General features: G+C 41.3%; 1 long non-coding RNA gene across 2 annotated transcripts in view; it reads right to left on the bottom strand.

The window, feature by feature from the left end:
- The window catches only part of LOC137156822 (uncharacterized), a 99,738-nt gene that overhangs the window by 41,824 nt on the left and 40,211 nt on the right, over positions 1-17,703 (bottom strand). The window contains exon 2 of one of the 2 annotated variants that reach the window (XR_010920916.1): positions 5,442-5,514. The exons of the other annotated variant lie outside the window; for it this stretch is intronic. This is a non-coding gene — a long non-coding RNA (uncharacterized lncRNA). The remainder of the gene's footprint in view (positions 1-5,441; positions 5,515-17,703) is intronic. 2 annotated transcript variants of the gene reach the window in all.

Consider the following 17,703-nt stretch of genomic DNA (forward strand, 5'->3'; position numbering starts at 1 on the left):
GAGCAGGGAATGAAGAAGCCCCAGGTGGCTACTCCTGGCGGGAAGGGAAAAGCCCTAAGCTGGTTCTCCACCTGCTCCCTGGATCCCAGCAGGGAGTGGGGGGGCAAGAAGCCCGAGTGGCTTCCCTTGGCTCCCAGCAGGGAATGGGAACGGGAGAAGCCTGGGGCTGGCTCCTGGCAGGGAACGAGGAGTGGGACAGGGAAAGGCAGCCCACCGGGAGCCTAGGAGCCTGTGGGGCTCACAGCAGGGAGCTGAGAGACTGATCTCTCAGCTCCCTACACTGCCTCTCTTAGGTTGGTGGAAGTGCTCCTGGTGAGGACAACTCCACTGACCCATGGACAGTAGTGTGGACTTCAGCTACCACAATAATTACTGCAATGGCTGTAATTTGACCTATGTCAGGTCGACTTATTTTTCTAGTGTACACAACGCCTTAAATAGATGAGTCTTAATCAAAAGGTTTACACTAACAGGGCAAAAGTCTGCCCACAGTTACACCTGGGCAATTTCACTGAAGTTAAAGAGGCAGCACAGATACAAATGTAAATACCAGTAGAATTTGGCCCATTGTTTTAATCTTTTTAGATGAACTAAAAATAACATACTGCCAATTCAGTTACAAGTCAGACAATTGCCAGATAAAATAAAAATATATCAAATAGCAAGCTTCAAGAGAGATTTATAAGTAAAACAAATGCTAAGCCTGTTTTAGACTACTGACGCACGGATTGTCCTTATGCAACACTAACAGTAAACAGGATGATTCAGGGGAATGAGAGTATGCGGAGGGATTCCTCAGAACAAGCATACTAAAGTCTTATGGCATTGGTACCAATATACTAAGGTTTTTACAGAGCACCAAATCACCAATGATAGCTAGATCTGCGTTAGTTCCCTGATGATGAACTAGAGTCTCTGTCTTATGAACAGTTATTAATAAACAAGAGAAGTTTATTTTGAAGAGGTAGTTGATGGTAGAGGAAACAGAGGCTGATTTTTTCTTTCAGGAAGAGCTAACCACACAGAGGTGGCTTTCCCAAACATCACCTTCTACCTTTTACAACAAATACATCTCATTCATTCCCAGCACAGGAATCATTGTGAGTTTCTTTTTAGCTTAAACACAAATTTCATTTTCTATTTCTATTATTTGCTCAATTTCCTGTTATTTTTCCTCTAATGCCATCTGCATTAGATTACCCTCCCTGTTTGCTGCTTCCAGCCAATATCCAGTTCCATCCTAACCAACTCCACTCCATTCCAAGTCCGAATGATGCAATAAAAATAACTCCTAAAACAAAGTCCATTTTGGAACATACACAACCAAACCAAAGTCTCTCTCTTTGATCAGTGTTGAAATGCCCAAAAATTGAGACCTAAGACATTACCTTCAACAAACTACTTAACCACATGCTTAACTTTAAGCATCTGTGTAAGTGCCATTGACGTCCTAGCCCAAAAAAGCAGACCAAATCCTGAAGTTCTTATTCAGTTTTTACGTGGCTAAACTCATATAAAGTTCAATAAGAGCAGTGACAAGGAGCACCTTGTGACTTTAGGTAGCAGAAGTAGCTAGGAAGCCTTTTCTCCCCCATTATTACCTCCTTACTGGGCTACTGCAATGTGCTCTACATAGAGCTAGCCTTAAAGGCTACCCAGAAACATCAGTTAATACGTAATGAGGTAGCCCACTTCCTCTACCCCTGCTCACTTTACTAGGAAGTGCCTAGTTTTGGAATGTGCTTTCCCTAATGACTTGATGAAGCCTGAGATTCTGTTTAAATTCAAATCACATTGCAAGATCTGTATGTTCTGCTTGAAAAAGGTTTTCTCAGTAGATGGAGTTCTCTCTTCAGGGTGGAGGGAGATCTGCCTTCAGCTGACTTGTTATTCTTCTCATTTTATAACATTGCTAGTTTTAACTATGACAGGCACTTTAAAAAAAAAAAACAACATAATTAATATGCATATTTTATTTTCAGATTTTACATTGTGTACAACCTGGATATGTGTGTGTGTGTGTGTGTGTGTGTGTGTGTGTGTGTGGGGGGGGGGGGGGAGTAGTGATTGGTAAGACATATCAGCATGATGTGAGAAATGCCTGAGTAAAAGCAACTACCATGTCATTCTTTTAAATGTACTAAACAGAAATGCAACAAAGCAACATATGTCACAAAGGGTAAAATGCAGGTCTTGTATTGAATAGTTTTTGTTATGGCTGGGATATTTAAAGCAGATTTAGGGACTAGGATTCTAACGGCCACTGAATTTCTTCCTTGCACTTCTTTGAAAATCCTAGCCTAAGTGTTTTATATTGCATCCTAGCTGTGATGTTGGCAGGCCGAATGCCAGCTCTTGCTCAGGCTGCAGGCATTAGCTAAGAACTGACAACCTCATAGCCGGAGACCAGACCAGGTCCCTTGTATGTTAGTTTTGCTCAAAATAGGTATTAGTCTTATAAGACTGTATTTAGTGTTTAGACTCTATGAAAGGCTTATATGTTGCTGCATGAATTAATCTCATTTGTAATACTTAAATATTACCTTAAAACTTGAGATATAGATGTTTGCTCTGAAACTGTAACACCCACTCCCTCCCACGGGTCAGGAGAGAAACATCATCAAGTGTGAACTTATTAGTTTGCCACAGGAAGTGTTATTGCCTGCCCAACAAAAGAAGGCCCATAGACCAGACAAATCATAACGGAACATAAGAGGACAAGAGACTTTGTTGATTGCCTGCCCTCCCTGCCCATGAAGAACAGACGTGCACATAACTTGTCCCATCATCTTGAACTCTCGGGGAAGGGAATAAAAATCCCTGACCAGAAGATACTGAATTTTTTTGGCTGTTTGAACCTGAAAGGCCATAGACCAGAGGTCCCCAAATTGTGGGGCACCCCTCCCTAGAGAATCTTAGAGGAACATTCTGGGGAATGGTCCTGGAAGGGCCCAGGACAGCCCCTGAAGGGAGAGGCAGGGAGGGAACCACCCAGCCACAGCCCCAGCCTCAGCTCATGGCCTCACCCCCCAGCTGTGGCCCCAGTCCTGGTGAGAGAGGGGGGCGCAAAGTAAATGTTTGGGGACCACTGAACATTGCCACTAAACTGAACATAAAACATAAAAACAGCCATATTGGGTCAGACCAATGGTCCATCTAGCCCAGTATCCTGTCTTCTGACAGTGGCCAATGCCAGGTGCTTCAGGGGGAATGAACAGAACAGGTAATATCAATTGATCCATCCCGTCACCCATTCCCAGCTTCTGGCAAACAGAGGCTAGAGACACTACAGAGCATGGTTTTGCATAAACTGAACTGAAGCCAAATATCCCCGGGGATTGCCTCCTGGGTCTGCCCTGAAAAACACTTTGAATGGACAGATCACTACAACTCTGTTACTCTTAGGATTTAGATAACTTATTGGTGTGTATATGGCTTGGTCTACACTGCACACTTACTTCGGTATAACCACATCACTCAGGGATGTGAAAAATCTACACCCCGAGCGGCGTAGTTATATCAAACTAACTCCCCTGGTAGATAGCGCTATATTGGCGAGAGAGCTTCTCCTGCTGACACCACCTCCACGAGAGGTGGTAGCTGACTTATTAAGCCAAGGGGACAGCTTAGAGCATCTTCACCAGACACACTACAGTGGCACAGTTGCATCAGTGCTGATGTAAATTTGTAGCGTATACCTGCCCTATGTTTGCTTGCTTTAACTTGTAAATAACTCTCATATGCCTTTCTCCTAGTTAATACGTTTATTACAGAATTGGCTACAGGTGTTGTCTTTGTATAGTACCAGTTGATCTGGGTAAGTGACTGGTCTCTTGGGCCTGGAAGCTGCATGAAGGTAGTGTAATTTTTTGGTGTAAGTGACCATTTATCACTAAGCCCAGTTTGTCTGGGTGGCAAGATGGACTGGAGAGTCTAAGGGGACTGTCTGTGACTCCATGGTAAAACTTCTAATAATCCAGAAGTTCTCATTTGTTACTGGTTTGGTGAAATTTAATTATAGAACACACCACCAGTTTGGGGTGTCTGCCCTTAGGTGAGCCACTCTAGACAGCATGACTCTAGCATACTAATATTGGAATTGATCCACCACAGGTATAGTTGAGCCCAGGTTTTCTAAGTCATGCTTGCACATTTGCGTGTGCCAAACAGGCCTGTGCTCAACACTCAAGTAGAATACCATTTCCTATTAATTGAACCACAAATATCCTCTTTTAAGTCTCTCCTAAAACAGAGTCCAAAATTTCTGGGCAGGAAACACAGACCAAAGCAATATTCCTGAATAGTGTCCCGGCTCTTTCTGACCGTCTCTACTTTCCTAAAGAGTCTGTAGTGCTCCACTTATTTAATTTGAATTCACTAGTCAATCTGAGTCCACTACCTGACATCTTAGGGTGACCCATTTTCCTGAGGCTGTACTTCTCAGAATATCATCCCCTTTTATAAATAATCTAATACCATTCAACATCATTTCCACAAATAGAATACAAACACATTCCAAACAATGAAACCTAAAACACTGTCTAGAACTGGACTGGGGTGAAATTATAACTTATGTAAATGAAACCTAAGAACCAAGTCTCTCCTTTTACCTATAGGGTAAGCAGATTTGCTGCTTTGCCCTTCAAGCATTTTAGCCCTGGGGGTTTGCATATCTATTGCTGGTGTCAACATTCTGGGCTTTAATGAAGAACTAAAGTATTTCAGTCAGAAGAAATCAAATATCAAACTTTATTTAATCAATAAAAGCAACAATACAAACGTTACAAAATGTTTGCTTGCTGTATGCTATTCTTCTTCTTAAACGTAAGCCTTTAATTCCAAAATGCCATATCAGTGGGGCAATGGGAATAGTGGAGAGATCAAAGCGCATGACTCCACCAGGCTGTAATCCTTCCTTTAGATGAATCCAGCCTTCCCCTTCAACTTCTCCTTGAGAATCTCTTCATTCTCCCTTCCACACTCCAGCAAGGCATCATGCAGTTCCTGCCTCCATGATCACTGCATATAGCTGCCATTCCTATTTTAGGCTACATGGTATAGGAGCATCCATTAACTGTGTACCAGCTGGGCAAGGTTCACATCCAACCCCTACCATCAACTACTTAATCATCCTCCCATTAGAACAACCCCTAGCTACCACTGATTTCCAAAAATCCACACACCTCTGCCTAGTCTGGTGGGGGGCAGGGAGCAGGTGTGATTTCTGTATAGAAATAATGGAAGATATTACAAATATTTGAAGAAGCACATCACTATCATTCCAGTGCCAGCAGCTGAAAATGAAGTGGGCGGGCAGGAAATAAGCTCAGTTTATGAGTTGCTGTTTTATAGTCATGTATGCAGGGAAATGTCGAGGAGGAGACAGAACATGAGAATGTTTCTGTGAAGAACATCCCCTTCCCAGATATAGCTTTACTTACTCATTGGTGCATCATCCACTCACAAACGTCCTTTCACAATCCAGGTCTGTTTCCATTCAATTTTCAACATTATCTGCAGACAGCAGTGAGGTTACATTTACTGATAGACAAACTTCAAAAGATTTGAAGGTTCAAAGCTTAGGAGAGCTTATCTGAACTTCTTAGGTCTGGAAATCTCACAGTATCAGGCTCTCACATGATATTTCTAGTACTTCCTGGTTAAAGCCCAGCTGAAAACAGAGCCACAGTTTGAATTAACAGAGTCCAGAGCAAGACATGGATTCAAACCCCTAATAGGCTTAAAGGGGGTTCAAAGATACAGTGGATGTTGGTGAAATTTGAAAGCAGATAAGCAAAAACTTTTGATTCTAGATAAAAAAAAATCTATGCCTTTAGGCCCTAAAAATAGATACATCTCACGCTTTATAAATTATTGTAATCCATTGCAAAATATCACAAGATTTCTTCACTAATCAGATAACACAAACAGCATTTTGTTTACACAAACAACAACAATGAAACCAAAAGGAATTTTTACAACTTTCCATGCACTTTATTTTCATGGAGAGCATGCCAAAAACCCATTTGTGTATGTCAAATTGAGGAAGTTCCTTAGTTCATTTCAAATAGGTTTAAAATAGGAGAATATACACTAATATACTAGATGAATTTGGGTTTGTTTGACTTTATCCATCATAGATGATAGCGAAGATGTGTATATTCTCTCTCTCTCCCTGTTGTACCACACACACACACACACACACACACTGTAATGGCTTCTCAACACGCTTTCTACAGAATAAAATATCACAATAATTTATTAGCTCCCTTTATTTACTCCTTTGCTCTGTCATCACTTCACTCATTTCTTCTCTTTACTTCCTTTTTTTGTCTTTTTTCAGTGTTTACTTCCCCTCTAAATAACTCCACCCTGGCCCCACTTTCTAAATCTCTCCTTATATTTATTCTCATTCTCCTTTATTCTTCTCTTTCCTTAAACTCTATACCCACTTTATTTGGGCCATTCACTAGATTTCTCATACAATCCTCTCCCCTTCTATTTCTCTGCCTATTCCACACTCGCCCATTCTCTCTGTGGCTCCCTTTCAGCCCCTCATTTATAATACACCTGCCATCTCAGCCCATTTACAAGGAGCTGGACTGAAAGACCATGTAATAGCCTGTCTTTGGAATTATAGTACTTCAGCTTCTAGGCAAACCCCCACATCCAAGATGTAACTAGAGGGACAAAAATCAGTAAATTTTATTAATCTGGTAAATTTCATCACTCTCAGAGTGAAACCCAAGCAATTAAATGTCCCTTTTTCATTTGAACTTTTTACCCAAAAGCTACCTCTCTGCTGGATTTCAATGCTGAAACCTTCCCTGACCAGTGTCCATACAATCTACTAGCTGTTCCACTTCAAAATTTTAGATGGGGCGCAGTGACTTGCCTTGGCAATTTATTAGCTCATTTATACATAGGGCATGCTGCTTCTTGAATATACACTGCATTATATATTTCTAGGTACTTTCTCCTTTAAATAGAGCCATGTTATTAATGGTGCATAAAACTGGGTGACAGTATTTTATCTTGCTCTGACTTTATCTCACTTTTACCCAGGATTTCAACAATGGTAGAATTGAAGCAAATTTTGGCCATTGTTTGATTTTGCATTTCATTGAAAATCATTCCCACAATACTAACTGTTTCTTATTTTATTCAGTTCATTTTGCTCATCCCTATTTACAATGGATGTTAGAGACCGATAATAGTGTGGCTAAAAGTTTTGGTGTTATGTAAATGTTATGCATATAACACCACTGGCGTTACATCTGGTTACAGAACATAAATTAAATGTACTGTATGAAAATTTTCTAAAACACAGATTAATTGGGCACTCTGCCTAAAATAGGCATGTTGGGCATGTGTAGCAGGGTGGTATTTCGAAATACCTACAAGTTATGGACTAAAACAAGATTAAAAAAGAAATTCTAGGCATGGAAACATACTTATGTCAATCATAAAAATGAAAAGAAATTAGCGCTTTCATGGTTAATATAAAACTGACTTAGTGCATTCTCCACACCGCCACAATAGATATCGTGCTTCAATTTTTCTTGAACTGGTTTGGAGCCTATAGTGAGTGGGTGTGGCCTCCATCCAAAACTGACAGGGAGGAACAGGTCAGGACTGCGGGGGGTGGAGCCAGAGACTGCCTGTCCGCCCGCCCAGAAGCGAGCAGGCAGGACAGGAAGTATAAAAGGAAGGCCCAGGAGCTCAGTTGGTGGGCAGCTACTGGAAGGGAAGGATGTCTCTACCTGCTCTCCAGAGCTGCCTGGTACCCAGCTAAGTGAACCAGAGCCTGGGTCTGGACGCTGGCGGGCGGCCTGGGGCCCAGAGGTAACCCCAGAGCCGAATCCCCTGCCAGACCCAGTGATCCAGAGGGGCCAGGACATGGAGGAGTTGCCAGATGCGGAGGAGATGGCCATAACAGGGCCAGACTTGGAGGAGTTGCCCTTGGAGGAGTTGCCAGAGGCTGATGATGAAGCGAGGGCCCTGATGGGGCCAGACCTGGAGGAACTGCCCTATGCAACCTCCCCAACGAGCTGTCCGACCTACCACCCCCCGATGATACTGAGGGGTTCTGCAACCTGCCCCTGGGTGACTACCTGGACGATATAGACTGGCCTGTGGCACACCAGGTACCCATGGGAAAGGGGGGCAGGAAGTATCCCAGGGGAGGGGACACCTGGTCCAGGGACTGGACAGTGAGTCGGCTTGTTGCAGTTGGAACCCCGCTAACTCTGTGGCATACTCTTCTGCCATGGCTAGGGACCTGGGCTGGATGCAGTGGAGTCAGTTGGCCTGCATCCCCCTCCCCGACCATCTCGGGGGCCTCTGTACTGTGCGTAGCCCTGCCTTGGGGCGCTGGACTATTGCCTTTGGGCTGCCCCGCCTGAGCCCAGAGACTATTTCCCTGCCCCAGGCTGGGCCAATCCCTGCTGGAGCAGGGTAGAGAGTGGGTGTGGCCTCCCTCCGAAACTGACAGGGATGGATGGCACCCCACTCTACAGAGCCATTTTACAAAGTTGACTGCTCACCTGTAAATAAAACACAACTCCAGCATGCCATCTTTAGCTTAAACATGGTGGCTTCAGCATAGAATGCAATAGAATAATAGAATGCGATTAACTTTGTTTTCCAAAGACTGTACATAACATGTAGTTCATTTGAATCTCAGTAAAATATAAATGATTGCCAGTCTCATGCTGTTCCAGGGAATAGTTTATCACTGGTGTTCTCCATTTCCTTTCTTGATCCTCCTTGAGAATCAGCCAAGCAAACGCTGGCTGAAGGTATCTGATAGCTTGCATGCTGAAACATTTTTATAAGCTATCAACTGATTCGAAAGAACTGGACCAGCACTTGCAGGAATAAAATGACCTCCTGGCAGTGGTTCTTGAAACAGAATTTTATAATAAATAAAAGGGCCAAGAGGATGTTTGTTCAAGTTAATTTACAGTATTTCTGCATTTTTATAGTTATATACACACAGTATTAATGTGTACTCTGTTGGTGGATTTTTTTAACCTTCAGTAAATATCCACCTCCTTACATCATAACAAATCGCAAATTACAGTTGCATCACTCAGACCTCAGACACCTTCAGAATGCATGTTATTGTGAAGGATAATGCAAACTGTAGGGGATCACTGCTGAGTAAAACAATCCACTTCTGATTATGCAGATGGAGAAATAATGGAAAACTTCTACTATTTTGGGTTTTTTTTTTTTGGTAAATGAAGTCTAGCCTTTTTTTTTTTTTTTTTTTCCCTTTAGACACTGTCACTGCTTCCATCTTGTGAAACATTCTCTAAATGGTAGGATTTTTAAAAAGTAAATTTACTGTTGAGTAATGGACTGGCAGCACTGAAAACTAAATTCCTCTATTTATCAACAAAAACTAGTACAGCAGTCCAAGCTTCCCCTTCCTACCCTTCCTAATGTGCTTCAACCTCACATGGAAAGACCATATAGAATGAAAAGCAGGATCCTTTATCAGTGACAGTTAAATTATTTAATACTTTTAAGTATTAAATGCTGTGGCCCTCATTTTTAATTCTCATTTCAACAGCTGGTGTCCTTCCTCGCCTCCTTTAGGACCAGACTCATCTTTTGTGTAGCATTTTCTCCTAAATCGTTCCTCACTGCTCCTTCCTTTGTGCCAGTTATCTTCTAGAAGGGAAGGTATAATAAATGGCCACTTCTGAGTTTAAGGTAATGTGAATGAATAGTAAAAAGCATATTTGAAAGAACTTTCTCCCATGTTCTTTTCATATTTACAATGTATTTGCTATGCAACTGTAACAAGCCTATAGTACTGCAGTAGCACCAAGTCATTAAGTCTCAAAGAAACTTCTGCTTTTGATGTTGACAGTCTCTAGTTCTATACCCAGTGATGTCCTGGGGTGGTGGGGTCATTATAAAACATTGGCTTAATGGTGATTTGAATTCTTATGGTCCTTAGTTACTTGGGATGAGCTCTCCCTGACAAAGGGAGTACATAAAACACTGACTATGCGTATGATATGTACCTTGTAGCCTGCTCTATAGATTATGTATCAATTTTGATTACTTAAGAATTCCCAGTTATCACTTTGAGGGTAGACAGGTTCTTGTCCCAAGATCAGGCCCAGTATTATTAAAATTACAATGTAGTTGGGACCCCCAATGTGTATAGTTGCAACACTCACGCTAGAGGAACTTTTTTGTATTTGCTAAATGTATTAAACTATTTGTAAAGTCATAAATACTCTAACTAGGTAAGGTAGATATACTTCATGGAGTCTGTCTATCTGAACATCCATATACTCACACCAGCCCTTGCAGGACAGACACATTAGCTGTTATCTTCCTCATCACGATCATCTTCCTCATCACCACCAGTGCCCATTATTCAGCACCTCCCAAGTTCTACATCTCTCTCCCCTATTGCCCACAGGCTGGGGATGCCACTTTTATAATATGTTACACTGACACCACTGTGTCTAATACATATTTAGTAGGGATATTTCCCCTCTTATTTACATTTCCTCAATATACTAATGTTGAGGTGCCCTTCTCTTATAGGTAAATATATTAATGATCTCAATTTAGCATATGTCAATTCATTGCCATTGCATTTTTGTGGTTGGATGTTCTTTCTAAAACTTTCCAAAAGCTAGGATTAGCTCATGTTTCTGTGGTTGGCTGAGGTCATTATGGACAAAAATCCCCCTTATATTCCAATTCCCCCAAAATGTAGGGATTACCGTTAGACCATTTATATCTGTGCCAAAGTTCATAGTCCTCAAGCCTTATGCTAAGTGCTAAAGCTAATGTCTGACAGGATACAGGCCTGTAGGTACCTTGCATTACTGCTGAATATAATATTGATAAACTTGATATAATAAAGGCAAGGCGGTGAATATAATAAAGGCAAGCTAGATCTGTGGTCTACTACCTCTAGCATAGCCACAAGTTCTTAATATAGTTACTACTTTAGCTGAAGTTGTAGAGGTGTAGAAATTTGTTGAAGATAATCCTGTTCTATACCTGCTGATGCCACATTAGTGGTCATTGTGAAATTTCTTGTCTTTTTTTCCCCTTCTCTAAATGGTGTTCTCCTCACAAATTCATATTTAACAATAAATTAGCCAGGTATTTTCTATCTTTCCCTCTTGTACTGAAACTTGTACTGAAACATAATTGACTCAACATGCCTTTCATACATCAATGTGAAAAACCAAAAGCCGTTGCATTCCATTGTGGATTTCCTCGTTGTTACAACTCAGAGACACCAATGGATGCAACTGATAAAGCAGATTGTGATAAAATGGAAAGTTACAGAAAATTGCCAAGCAACTATTGGATGCATCATGACATTTTGGCAATTTCTGTAATGTAGTTTACACACTGATACACACTCTCTCACTTATATCCTGAATCCTTTACACTGCTCTACAGAGGAACTAGTATGGGCCACAATGGAAGGGCTTATGGAATTCAATGACATTAATACTGCTTGGTTGCTTGCTTTTTCTTCAGTGTTTCTTTTTAGTCTACTGTTTGATTAAATTAAGTGTTGGGTTTGAACAAGAACTTAGAAAAAAGAGTCAAGATTGGAAAGGTCTAATCTGAAGAGTCAAATAAAAAGAAAATACAGCAAATCCCAGACACAAATATCACATTACACACAGCCTGCCTTAGCCACCCCATCAAGTCAAACATCAGCAAGGTTCCACTCAATTCTATTACCCAGACCAGTTATACCCACACATCAAGTGTATTTAGCAGTAACCTGATTTCTATGTACAATATACCTCTACTTTTCTGCCAAATATATTAAGCCTGGAGTGTTTATAATACCAGATAAGGAGAGGATATATTATTGTACTTTTAGTAAGCTTCATGTATACATAAATAAGTATATGTCTTACACACAGAAGGTTGCCAACTTTCATTATTTTATCATGAGTCTCAAATATTGGATATTTGACTTAGTGTCCCAACTTCAGGAGTCCTGTGGTTATGGGAGAATCTCAGGGATTTTTTTTCCCCAAGTAAGTTTGTAGCTCTCATGGTTTCAAAGAAAAGTTTGAAAACATGAAAAATCCATAACTCTGAAAAATCAAAAGGTAAAGAAAAATAAAATATATTTTAAAAACACTCATGATTGGGCCTGTCTCATGAGTTTTGAGCTTTTGGAGCTGGTAATACTGCACATATTTCAATGAATGATGTAAGAAAGAATCCAGTTTAGATGAAAATATGTTGACTTTCTTGTCGGGCCACTGATCTTATGACATATAGAATATGATGGCTTCACCCATCATTAATGGATGCATATCAACTCATTGGGCATTTATACCACATCATTGCCATGGTATTGGATCATAGGATTCGTCAATGTACGTGAGCAGAGCTAGTAATCCATAAATTTAGAACTTCCTTGCTTGAATTTTCTCCTGCTCCATACTGCTGAAGTTTTGAGATGTCACCAAAACATTGTTAGTGGGCCGAATTCAGCACTGGAATAAGTGGAAGTAACTACATTAATAACAGAGCAATAGAATTGCATCTATTTGCACAAGATTGAATTTGGATTAGGGTGTTTATTTTACAATGAACATAATATTAGTAATAATAACCAGCAACAACATATACATGTTCAAAGTGCTGTACAAACATTAACTGCAGAAATGAAGATAAACATATGTAATTTGGAATACATTAACCATTATCTTTTGGAGCCAAGAGTTTGAAGTATTAGTAAGGGATTGTTTTAATGAAGGTCACTATAATGGAGATTAATGCCAGAGGGAGTCAAATCAAAAAAGGATCTTATACAAGAGAGCTGTGTAAGTGTTGTGCAGCTGACAACCATATTAATCCCAGTCTTTAAATGAAGTAGGTTTTTTGGAGTCAGAGCTCAGGACATTTTGCCATTTAAAGTAACGTTAAAGGAAACTAATATTTTGTTAAAACCAACATTAGGGACTGAGTTTTCAAAAGAGCCTAAGGAATTTAGGATTGCAACGCCCACTGAAATTACTATGCACCATTTGTTGTACACAATGTGTTTGGTGCTGAACATCACACACAAATGACAGTCACTTTGTAAACAAAGAAAATGTGATAACCAGTCATTCACTACCTTTTCTGGCCAGTGAGGTGCAGATGCCCCGCTACAACCTGAATGAGTTTTTTTGGAGTATTATTCCCCTGCTCCAATAACGAGGACAAAACGAAACCCATATATTGAAATATAAAGTATATGTGATGCAATTAGTGTGGGAAGAAAGCCAGTCTTCTGTTTCTCCTCTGCATTACTAGTTACGAACTAAGTCAAAGACTTATTTTTTGCCTGTAAAAATATCACCAAGAAAAATAGCAAAATGGTAGAAAAGCACATAATTAAATCTGCTTCCAAGTGAGAAGCTGCTACAGTCTATCTAAAAGACAAATGCTGTATTAACAGAGAAAATGTTAAGCAGATGCAAACAATTTTTCAGTATTATCTCTAAATTCTCACTCAGGAATTGACAATGTTCGGCAGTTATTCTGCACATATAGTTCAAGTTCGCTGTCATACTGCAACAACCAAACCATTTAAGAATTCTCTAGCTATGATTTGACACTATTTCCATAGTCTGGAATTCTGTATCCATCCTTGAGGCTATCTGTTTTGATCTTGCATTAAATCTACCTGGTTAATGTCACACTGCTCCAGGCCTATGAGGAATACTCAGTTTCAGCATTTCCATAATAACACCCCCCACCTCCCCTTTCATGACGCATCATAGTGCTCCAATCTGGCTTTGTTATTAGAGTTGATTTGAAGCTCCTGGGTGCATGTTAAAATGACTCCTGAGACATTAGTTCAGCTACAGACATACACTGAGTGTAAAGCAGAAAAGCCAGGAGTGAGTATCTGACATGGTTGCTTGGAAATTCAGAGAAATTTAAGTGTGAGGACACTGTGAGAATTTTTATTATAAAATTGAGTGAGTATCTGGGACATTCTTACTCATATAATGCTATACTGTAGGTGCTCACGGGACTCCAACGGAACAACAACAACAACAAAAATACACACACACACACACACACACACAAGCCTGAAGAAGCTTACAATCTAGCAAAGTCAACACCAACATTAGAAAAGGATTTGCGAGATGACAAAGCAAGAGGAAGAGGAGAATTGTGCTTAGGAATATTTTATATTTCATTTTGATATTTTCTGAGCAGGATCTTTGGTTATTAAGATAAACAAAGATCTGTGCAAATAATAAGAAAGATCAGTGCTTATGGTATCAAATCTGCTCGGCCACAATGTGTGAATATGTCAAGGTCCAGCTACAGATTTATACTGTTGTAAGCAAGCCTTCCTCTGGGACATAATTGCATCAGTCACACTATGGACTACAGAATTGTTTTATATACAGTTAGCCAAATAATTAACTGGAATAGCAACTCACACAAGCCCCACCCACTGCAAACAGCTCTCCTCCTACTTAGCAGCCAAAATCAATGGTAACACTGAGACTGATAGCAACCAGAGAACCAGGAATGACATCTGAGTGAATGGAGTTTGGACCTATCACTCAACAGAAGCCATCAAAGCTCTAGAGAATGTCAGGCCCATGACCACCTTTAGAATCAGCCCCTGCTCCTCACTTCTGATGAAGTCAAGTAAAGAACATGTAGTTCTGTGATAACTGAAATCAATGCTTTCTTTAAAGAAGGAAAGCTAGCAGCACCATAAAGAATGCAGCTGTTCTGAAGAATCTTACACTGAGCTCCAGCATCCTCACCAACTGTCACCCTTTTCCTGCCTCCTTTTTCTTGGCCATCAAGACAGTGGTGCTAGAGAGCACTTGTCATAGGTCAATAGCCTGGATCACTCACAATCAAGTGACGGACAAGGACGTAGCATAGAAATAGCCCTACCAGCATAGAGGGGCAACTTTCTCCTGGCCTGAGTCAAGAAACAAAAAAGTTTTAGTTAAAACAACTTGAGTTCTGTAGCACTTTAAAGACTAAAGATTAACAATTAATTAATTTAATGAAATTAAAATTGTTAAAGTGCTACACAACTCAAGTTGTTTTTGCTGTATACAGACTAACATGGCTACCCCTTTGAAAAGTTTTGGTTGATGCTTCTAGATATCTCCGCAGTCTTTGATACCATCATGCAGCACATTTGACACACTAAAGAAATCCTGTAGGAGAAATGGAGTGGCACTCAACTGCCTCAATCCATTGCTATCAGACAAATACACCCCTCCCCACACCATGCTCCAGCAGTCTTCAAGACTCTCCAGGCCTCATATCTTGTCTTTTGAGATCTAAGACTTTCCATCCCAGATTGTCACCTTCCAAGGACAAACTAGACAGCTTGCTCCCCCTATTGTTTATCCTCTAGCATCTACTGCAGGTGTTTTACTAAAAATATTTTTAATAGTGCAGTATTCTGTACTAAGGGGGAGAAATACAACATTTGTAATATGCTAAACTATTGTAGTTTAGACTATTAAGGTCATATTTACTTAGGAGGGGTAGTATGACTGGCCTTTTTCTTCCAGTCTACTCGGGTGGCATCTTCTAATGGCAATTAGGCAGGCTACTTCCCATTCAGGTAAAGTAATTCCCATGCCTATTTAAAATTTAGGAGATTCTTTGAAATCTGGGCACTCAAGTGCATGACAGGATTATGGCACACCCAGCCACACATTGTCATGGAGTGAAGGGTGATTCCTTATTTAAGTCCTGATCAGGACCTGAAAGAGAATGAAGCACAGATGAAGGGATGGATGGTGCAACTTTACTAACTCAGTTTTAATTGGGGGAAGAGGGGCTACAGAAATAATCATTTCCCCCCTTTCTGGAGGGGGAAAAAGGGAACCAAGGAAGGAGATCTCAGTCTGTGAAGATTTAAAAAGTCTCCCCTTTCTCCAAGCAAATGGAATCCACTATTATTTTCTGAGGCCTGGTCTACACTAACAATGGAGGTCGACGTAAAGCGGCTTATGTTGTCCACATAAAGAATGCATCTCCACCGGCATGTCAGTTCTGCCGACCTAAATCACGGTATAATTCGACTTAATAAAACCACCTCCACAAGTGGTGTAGTGCTGACGTCAAATTCTGTGGGTCAAATGAGCGTCAGTGTAGGCAGAGCGCAATGTAAATCGAAGTCATTGGACTTTGGTAGGTAGCTCTGCTGTGACCACTCTGCACATTCGCACTCTGCTGCACTATGGCCATGTAAACAGGAAATAGCTCCTCCCTTCAAGCCCCGGGAAATTTTGAATTGCCATTTCCTGTGTGGTCAGCGTGGAGAGCGCTTGCCAGCACAACTGATCATGGCAACTAAACGCCCCAAACACACTCCAGTCTGGAGTCAATCTGAGGTCTTGGATCTCATCAGTCTGTTCCAGCTCAGCTCTGAGCAAGCAAAAGAAATTTGGATATCTATGCGAGGATATCTCCTGGCACGTTGTAGAAGGGGCACAACAGGAACACGCTGCAGTGCTGAGTTAAGATTAAAAGCTGAGGCAGACTTATCAGAAAACTAGGGAAGCTAACAGTCATTCTGGCTCCTCACCAAAAACATACTGCTTTTATGAGGAGCTGCATGCAATTCTTGGCAGAGAACCCACCACTATGCCACCACACAGTGTTGATACCTCGGGGGAATCCGAGGCAAGGATGAATGGTCTGTGGATGAGGAGGAGGAGAAGAATGAAGAGAAAAGAGGGCAGGCGAGTGGGGTATCCCTTCTCCCTGAAAGCCAGGAGCTGTTTCCAACACAGGAACAGCCCAACCAGACACAGGAAACCATGACTGATCGGGATGCTGGGGAATGGAACATCTGATGAGTATGTACTGCAAATTGCATGTCTTTGGTTATATCCCCAGTCCAGAATCTTGTACCAGCAGGAAAAAGTGGTGTGTGTGGTGATGGGGCTGTGCTTCCTCATACTTGGTGTGCTTAAGCATTGGTTTCATCCCGGAAAAGATTATTTATGTGCACACGGATGCTCCAAGAATCCTCCATGCATATCTCCAGGAAACTTTCATGTAGGTACTCTGTAATCCTTTGCAGAAGGTTTCTTGGGAGGGCAGCTTTATTTCTTCCACCCTGATAGGACACTTTCCCCCGCCACTCTGTTATTAATTGTGCAGGCATCATCACGGAACACAGCATAGCAGCATAAGGGCCAGGCCTGTAGCCAGAGACTTGCAGCAAATCCTCTTTCCGCCTGTGTGACCCTCAGCAGGCTGATATCACTCATGGTTACGTAGGGAAGATGGCACCCATTTACAGTAGCTGACCAATACATTTTTTTTTAAAGTGTGTGTTATTGCACAGCCAAGGATGGTTTCTTGGTTCAGCACACCGCAAGTCCCTAAGCAGGATGTTACTGTGGGCCTTGGGCATCCACAAATGGGTTCCCATTTTTTTCCCTCCAGAGACAGTTAACCCGTACCTACCCCTCACTCTCTTCCGCCTCTTAAAAGCCTAATCAACTGGGAGCCCAACATCCATGCTGCTCTAGGAAGCATGGACTTGTGCAGCAAGGGTCCCGGGGATTTCCCTAACATAGATGCACTTGCCCCTTACTTACGCTGGCTGGAATGACACTCAAACCCCTGCAATAGTCAAACAACAGTATGCAGTTGTAGCCTTTCCTTGGGAAGGCTAAGGGGAGT

Source organism: Emydura macquarii, unplaced genomic scaffold, assembly GCF_026122565.2.
Source record: "Emydura macquarii macquarii isolate MOO-44397 ecotype Brisbane River unplaced genomic scaffold, CSIRO-AGI_Emac_v2 contig_1477, whole genome shotgun sequence".
Taxonomy (NCBI): domain Eukaryota; kingdom Metazoa; phylum Chordata; order Testudines; family Chelidae; genus Emydura; species Emydura macquarii.